General features: G+C 38.1%; 2 pseudogenes; both read right to left on the bottom strand.

The window, feature by feature from the left end:
- Positions 1–6: 6 nt before the first annotated feature.
- Positions 7–954, bottom strand: LOC102740158 (large ribosomal subunit protein uL30 pseudogene; annotated as a pseudogene).
- Positions 955–5461: 4507 nt separating this feature from the next.
- Positions 5462–6460, bottom strand: LOC102750218 (olfactory receptor 11G2-like; annotated as a pseudogene).
- Between the last annotated feature and the right edge of the window lie 1614 nt (positions 6461–8074).

Genomic DNA, 8074 nt, shown 5'->3' with positions numbered 1-8074 from the left:
CCAACTTTAAACCCCAAGATAGACGATGTGACACAGCAGGACTCCCTCTTCCGTGGCAGGAGTCCTCCGCTGACTTCAGAGGAGGTAGGGGCAGCCAATGTGGAAAACACACTGGAACTTTCCCTTGGAACTGGGCTGTGATGACAAGTGCTTGCCAGGAGCATCATCATCTTTTCCTTGACCCTCTCTCTAGTTTCTGGGTTTAATTCAGCTGCCGAATGAGCTGATTGATGCGTTCACCTCGATAGCCAGGTAAGCCCACTTCCTTGAGGAAGCCCACTCTATTCTTGGTAGCATGACGGGCCACTGAGAGATGGAAAGGACGTAAGAACGCAGAGATCTCCTGGAAATTCTTCCCCGGAAAGGCGATTTCATGAATGAGGTCTTCCAAGCAAATAACACCATACTTCCCCAGGTGCTCCTCAATCATTGTGTTGTCCGTCAAAGGGATGGTTTTATTCTTGACCTTGGCTTGTCCACGTTTCAAGATGAGCTCCCGGACAGACTTCAGATTTGGAAATCCCCAGGTCACGTAAGGTTCCACTACACGTAGCGTTTTTATGGTCTGGGGGGTCACTCTGAAAAAGACACCACTGAAAATCTTCTTCAGGCGAAGCCTTGCCGTGGTCCTCTGCACCAGTGAACTCACCCCATTAATCCTTTGGATGCGGACAACAAAGGCCAAGGAATGTTTATCTGGCACTTCCAGGCCACGAGGTTTCACTTCTAGTCGTCTGAGGCGCACCCTGTCACGTTGCTGCCGCCAGGAGTCATGTAGAAACCATTCCAGTCGCTTGAACTTGAGCTGTTTTCCTTTCTTCTGCTCCCTCTTGTCCAAAAGTGCCTGCTTTGCTTGAGTGGCTTTAAGGGCCTGATAAGCCTTCCTCTTTTTCAGGAGATTTTCTGGAACCAATGGGATCTTTTTTCTTTGCTCTTCCTCCGCCATGTTTCCGAAGCTGCCACACAAGTAATACATTTTACAATGAATAAATTTTCATTGTAAAAGACCAAATAGTACAAAATAATGAAAATCTTTGTATCTCCATACTTGCACACACCTGTCTCTTTAGGAATGTCTTCAGTTTGGTGGGTATACTTCTAAATGTTTTTCTGTGCATATATATATATATGCACACCTATACATAAATTCTGGATTTTGAATGGCTATGTAAATTGGATTATACATGAAAATTGCTCTATGCCTGACTGGCCCTCACACCCACCCCCTACTCTCATTTAAAAAGCAATGCCGGAGAAGGAAGTTTCATCCAGCTTCTGAAGGAGCTTCTGATTATTGTTCTGGAACACATTTCAAGTGATCAGTAGCCACATGTGAGTCACGGCTATTGTGTTGTATAGTGCAGGTATACTTAGAGAAGTCTGAGGACTAAATATAAAACCTAAAAATGTTGAGGTTAAACAAATAACTGAAATGTCTTTATTTTTTCAGAATACAGTTTCTTTGCCTAGAGGGGATAAGTAGTATTATCAAATTTAGTTGTACCAAGGAATCACTAAATTCTACTCCTGAAACCAATATTACACTATATATTAACTGACTAGAATTTAAATAAAAATTTGAAGAAAAAAAAGAAATGTGACCAGTTCTAATTGAGAAGTGTGATAAGGTAAAATTACATACTGATTTTGAAGACTTAATATAATAAAAGAATGTAAATATCTCATTAACAATGTTTATGTTGAGTACATGTTGAAATGATACTATTTTGGATCAACTGAGTCAAATAAAATATTTTACTAAAAGTAATTTCACGTATTTCTTTTTACCATTATTAATGTGGCTAGTAGAATATTTAAAATTATATATGTGGCTCACATTTGTGGCTCACATTATATCTTATTAGATTAGACTGATTTAGACTGATCTCAAAGAATCTAATAGCTTTAAATACCATTAATATGTTTATAATTCTCAGGTTTTTATCTCCACTCTCAACCTCATTTCATACCTCCAGAATTGCATATCCAATGGTCTACCTGAACCTCCACTTGGACATTTATTCATCAATTTTTAAGTGTACATTCCTATCTTTTATTTCAGTGGACCAATATTAGCACTTGTATTGACACAGGATGAGAAATTCTGGCTAATGTGTATAATTCAAATGCAGGTTAGTCTTACTCTGTTATGAGACAATAAAGTAGAGTCCCCTGGTATATTTAATAACTACATATATTTTTTTTATATTTTAATTCCTTCTAGGTTTCCATATGGAAATAACTGCCTTTGCTGAAAACTTGGGTATTACTAAGCAAATCTAACTTTGTCTATGAGATCAATTTAAATATGAGACACATACTTTAAAAATTATGAGAGATTTCCATCTTTTAACAAAAAAGGCAGTGGACAGTAATTAATGTTAACTCTTTTTTGAGATAAGTTATAAAGCCTGTCATTTCTACCTTCTTAATGCCAATAAAGGTCATTTGTGTTCCAAGGACATATTTTTCAGGATTATCAAAGTACTACACTGGCTTGTCCTTCCCCCAGGTAATGTCTTTCTTCTTATCACATCCATGTAAGAGAATAATGTGGTCTGACACATCTTCAATTCATACATTTGGGGATTCAAATCAATCTTGAGCCTGTCGTACTTTTCAATTGTATATCTCCAGGTATTCTTTTGAACCAAAATCCTCTTGCCTTTCTTAATGCAACTATTTTATTTTATTTTATTATAATTAACACATAATGTATTATTTGTTTCAGGGGTACAGGTCTGTGATTCATCAGTCTCACACAACTCACAGTGCTCACCACAGTACATACCCTCCCCAGTGTCCATCACACAGCCACCCCATCCTTCCCATCCCCCTCCACTCCAGCAACCCTCAGTTTGTTTCCTGAGATTAAGAGTCTCTTATGGTTTGTCTCCCTCTCTGGTTTTGTCTTGTTTGATTTTTCCTTCCCTTCCCCTATAATCCTCTGTCTTGTTTCTCAAATTCCTCATATCAGTGAGATCATATGATACTTGTCTTTCTCTGATTGACTTATTTTGCTTAGCATAATACCCTCTAGTTCCATCCACATCTTGCAAATGGCAAGATTTCATTTTTTGATGACTTAATGCAACTATTTTAATTTAGTTCTCTAATTATGCTTATTAGAATATTCCCACACTCAATTGTCTAGCTTTTTAACTCATCTAAAATATGAAATAGCCAAAACAGAACCACTTTACTTCATTTGGGGCTTTTCTCAAAATTCAGATTAAAAGAAGTCTTCCCAGACTATACTATTTAAAAGAGAGCACCCCCCCACTCCCATTATTATCTGTTCCCTTCACCTGCTTTATTTTTCTTCAAAGTATTTAAAACCACAGAACTATATTCTATTCTAGGGGCACCTGGCTGGCTCAGTCAGTGGAGCATGTGACTCTTGACCTTAGGGTCATGAGTTCGAGACCCATGTTGGGTGCTGAGATTACTTAAATAAATTAATTAAAAGAAATATATTAGGGCGCCTGGGTGGCTCAGATGGTTAAGCGTCTGCCTTTGGCTCAGGTCATGATCCCAGGGTCCTGGGATCGAGTCCCACATCGGGCTCCCGGCTCAGCGGGGAGCCTGCTTCTCCCTCTGACCCTCTCCCCTCTCATGCTGTTTCTCTCTCGCTCGCTCTCTAAAAAATAAATAAATAAAATCTTTTAAAAAAAAAGAAATATATTATTTCTATACACTTCTTTTCCTATATCTTTATTTCTGGCTCCTTGTACTAGAACATGAACTTCATGACAGCTAGATATCATTACTATACCCTCAATGCCAAGAGAAATGCCTACCACACAGGAGGAGCTCAATAAACATTTGTTGAATGGGCTTGTTAATGAAATAAACAATTATTCGAGTTTCTACTATAGAAGAAGCCATTCTGGAACAGTGAAAAGATAGTATAACTTATATTCCCTGCCTTCAGGAAATTTACAATATAACTGGTAGGAAAGTAAAAAAAAATAACACAAATAATGCCGCAACAAATACACAAAAGGCAGTCCAATTATGAGTAAATATCTGGCAAACCTCAAAAATGCTATGAATTTAGAAAGGATATTATGATGAGCTATAATGGGCAAGAAAATTTTCAAGGACAGCATGACTAGTGTCTAAAAATGGGCAAGTTATTAGTAAAACAATTTTAAGCTCAAATTGTAAAACTAAGACTGTACTACCTTAATTAGGGAAATTGAGTCAACAGGAGTAATGGGACATATATTTAATAAGGTTCTAGTTTGAAGACATTGAGAGGAACTTTGAATTACATACAAACTAAAGAATTTGGACATGACTAATCACATGCAACTTTTGCTAGCATAATCTTGTCTAACTGCTGATCCTTTCTCTCTAGGGTGGCACCTCCCATAGGTGGCTGCTCAAATCACAGTCTTCAGACTTTTCAGAAGTCCTTTCACATTGGTATTGTTCTCTTCTTTGGTGCCACTTGGTTTTTATTCTTGTTCTCAAGTGTCTTATCTTCTCCAACTCACCATGCATTAAGATCATTATAACAGGATAAAGATTTGCCACTTTTTACAGTCATCTGTTATTACTATTCCTGTTTTCTATGCATTCCACAGGTCTGAAGGCTCATTATTCCACATTTGACTTTAATTTTCTTGGGTTCCTTTCTCGTTTTGAGTTCTTGTGCTGATTTTAAGGCCAGGTTTTCTTTTTGGTGACCTATGCTAATGGCTGCTTTTGGGTGTTCTGAAACTGCCAAGACAATGGTTTTTCAAACTTTTTTGACCACAACCCACAGAAATAAATTCATCCGACATTGTGCTCAGTACACACATTCATATACAACTGAAACAGAAGCTTCTTAGAACAATACCACCCTTATCACAAATAATGCATTTCTATCCTATCCTATCCCATTCCATTTCTAGGGACACATTTCATAAAGCCTCAAAATGAATGACTGGTGGGATGATTCATTGCCTCTAGATAGGCTGACAGTATTTGTGGTCTTTGTGATTCAATGGACTCCTCTCTAATCAACAGACTGAAAATGATTATTTATATATTCCTTGCAGGAAGATGGTTAAATTAGTTAGTGATGCCATTTGGAAAACAGTTCACAGAAAACTAGGACTCAAAACAGTTTTTTCTCTTTAGTCTTTTCTCTTCAAATGTTTTCCTTGCCATTGAACTCATAAGTGCCCTTTTATGGTCAAATGCTAGCTCAATATTATTATGATCATCATCAGAAAAGCTCATTATATTCAAATTTAGTTGTAAATTGTTTACAAAAATATCATTCATTATAATCAACAAAAATTGATTTCAAGTGCTTAGTCAACAAACAGTTCTGTCTTATTAGCCTCTAGTCAGATTTATAAATGTAGTAGCTTCTGGAAAATTTGTGTGCTTTTCTTCCTTAGCTCTTTTATACTTGTCAAAGTTCAATGTTTTCAGTTGTTGGGTTTCATTAAGTCTAAGATGATTAGAGAAACTCTCCAGCCTTATGCCTTCCTGAGCCTGGGGCCACTTGCAGCACCACACTCAGGACACAGAAGTAAGTGCCAAGGATGTACAGGAAGGTGAGAAAGATGACGAGAGAGCTAATGATACCACAGATCAGAGTAATTCCAGATACTGAAGCCCAGGACAATGCCAGCAAAGGTGCAAGATCACAGAGAAAATGGTCAATGGTGCCTGGACCCCAGAAAGGCACCTGAGATATTAGAGTCAAAGGAGTCAGTAAACAGAGAAAGCCCCCTGCCCAGCAGAAGACCACTAACCAAGCACATAAGCGGTGGGTCATTATGGTGGGATACTGCAAAGGTCTACAAATGGCAAGAAATCAATCAAAAGACATCACTGAGAGAAATAAGGTCTCAGCGGCACACATGGAGAAGAAGAAGTAGAACTGGAGCAGGCAGCCAGCATAGGAGATGCTCTTGGTCTGGGAGATGATGTTGGCCAACATTTTGGGCACATCAGAACTGACATAGCAGATCTCCAGGAAAGAGAAGTTGGCCAGGAGGACGTACATGGGTGTGTGGAGTTTCTGGCTTGACCACATGGCACAGATGATGGATGTGTTCCCCATGAGAGTCAGAAGGTAGATGAGGGGAAAGATGACAAAGAGGAGGACCTGGATGTCTCTGCGACAGGGAAATCCCAAGAGGATGAACTCACTCACAGACCCAGAGATATTAGTAGTCTCCAAGGTCCTCATTAGTCTGACCTGTGGAAGTGACAGAGACAGTAAGAAACACAAAAATATTTACACTATTTTTCTTCTTCCTGGTAAAGAGATATATGTTTATTTTCCTCAATTCAGGCTTGTGATATTACTATTTTCCCTTTGGAAGCATGAGTTGTTCTTTCTTCATCTCCTTCCTCCCTTATTTATTCAATAAACATTTATTATTTTGCACATATTATTGCCAAGCACTCTTCTAGGAGATAGGAAAAAGACGATAAATAAAAATGTAGAGTACCTGCTCTTTGGAGCTGATGTCAAATACCTTTTGTTCAAAACAACTTCAAACAATACATTCGTGGCTCCAAAATTTCTACATAAAGGGAGTTTAGGAGCTTAAATCTGATTGGAAGAGAGCTAAGGAGATTTACCTTGGACCCTCACCTGCATAGAAAGGAAACTGTTTTTACTTAGATTGTATATTTATTGTGGCAACTTCATGGAGAGCTGATACAGAATTTGGAGTGATGTTAGCATCCCTCCACCTATATCATAGTGCTGCTGCTGACACAGTAACAACAGCATATGACAAATCAAAACAAAATATTTTCTTGTCAGGGTGCCTGGGTGGCTCAGTCGTTAAGCGTCTGCCTTCGGCTCAGGTCATGAGCCTCGGGTCCTGGGATCGAGCCCTGTATCAGGCTCCCTGATCCGCAGGAAGCCTGCTTCTCCTTCTCCCACTCCCCCTGCTTGTGTTCCCTCTCTTGCTGTGTCTCTCTCTGTCAAATAAATAAAATCTTTAAAAAAAAAATTAGAAAAAAAATATTTTCTTGTCCTATAAGACAAGATTATACTCAGTTGGAAAAAATAAGGAAAGGCTTTTGAAAAGAGAGATGAACCTTAGCAAAAGGGCAGTGATGAAGGCAGAACATTAATAGCATATAATAATAATAATGTGAAAAGATTTGGATACAAGGTTTATGTTTAGAAAAAAGTCCAAAAGAGTGGAAATTAGAGTACTTGTAAAGGAATGGCAAGATAAAAATTTCAAAGATGGGGCCATGTGGCAGACTGCCAGTCTAGTTCAGGCTTAATTTACTAATCAGTGGAAAACAACTGGCGCTAGTCTAGTAGAAGACTAAAAGAATCAAAGGTTTATGGAAGCTACATTTGTAAGACAATTTCTCAGAGCGTAATGAATTTAGCAGGGAACTGTTAGCTATTTCAATAGTCCAAGGAAAAAGCATGAAGAAACTGACCTAGGGTAATGTATAAGCAAAGAGATACCAGGAATGGATTCAAGAGATGTGCAAAGGTAGAAATCTAACCTCCTGGTCTTTAAAATCAGCAGAGGCAATTAAATGCTGCTCAAGGAGCCAAGAAGACACAGAAAAGAGAGATCGCACATTCAATTTGCCACAGTCATACTCCAGCTCTCTTCTGATTGTCCTTGAGTATTATATTTCATTAACTAAATTAGCTTCCATTTACAAAGTTTTCCCCTCCTACAAGCCACACACAATGGGTGTTAATTTGCTTTGTTGTCACCTGTGTGAAAGAGAATGGTAAACAAGAGAGTCATCTAAATTATTGCCAAGGTGTTAAAGAAAACTTTTCCCATTTTCCTATCAGCTAAGAACACAGTTCTTTTGAAGATAACCTGCAAAGACAAGATAATTTGACAAAAACATTTCCTTAATCCCATGTCTAATATGGTTTATATAATAGAAATGGTAATTGAAAAAGAAAATAATCATGAAATTTTTTGCTCCTTTTCCTATCAATATATAAAACAAAAATGGACATTGAGACATAGGAAAGAAGTCATTGTTGCATGTACCCAGACCTACTTATCCCAGTGCAGCCCAGGAGTTAGAGGTGTCAGTCAACTCCTTGGTAGAACACTTT

This window comes from Leptonychotes weddellii, unplaced genomic scaffold, assembly GCF_054177405.1.
Source record: "Leptonychotes weddellii isolate Sample4059 unplaced genomic scaffold, ASM5417740v2 HiC_scaffold_2190, whole genome shotgun sequence".
NCBI lineage: Eukaryota > Metazoa > Chordata > Mammalia > Carnivora > Phocidae > Leptonychotes > Leptonychotes weddellii.
The sequence above is the reverse complement of the archived record's forward strand: the minus strand, read 5'-3'. Positions and strand labels throughout refer to the sequence as shown.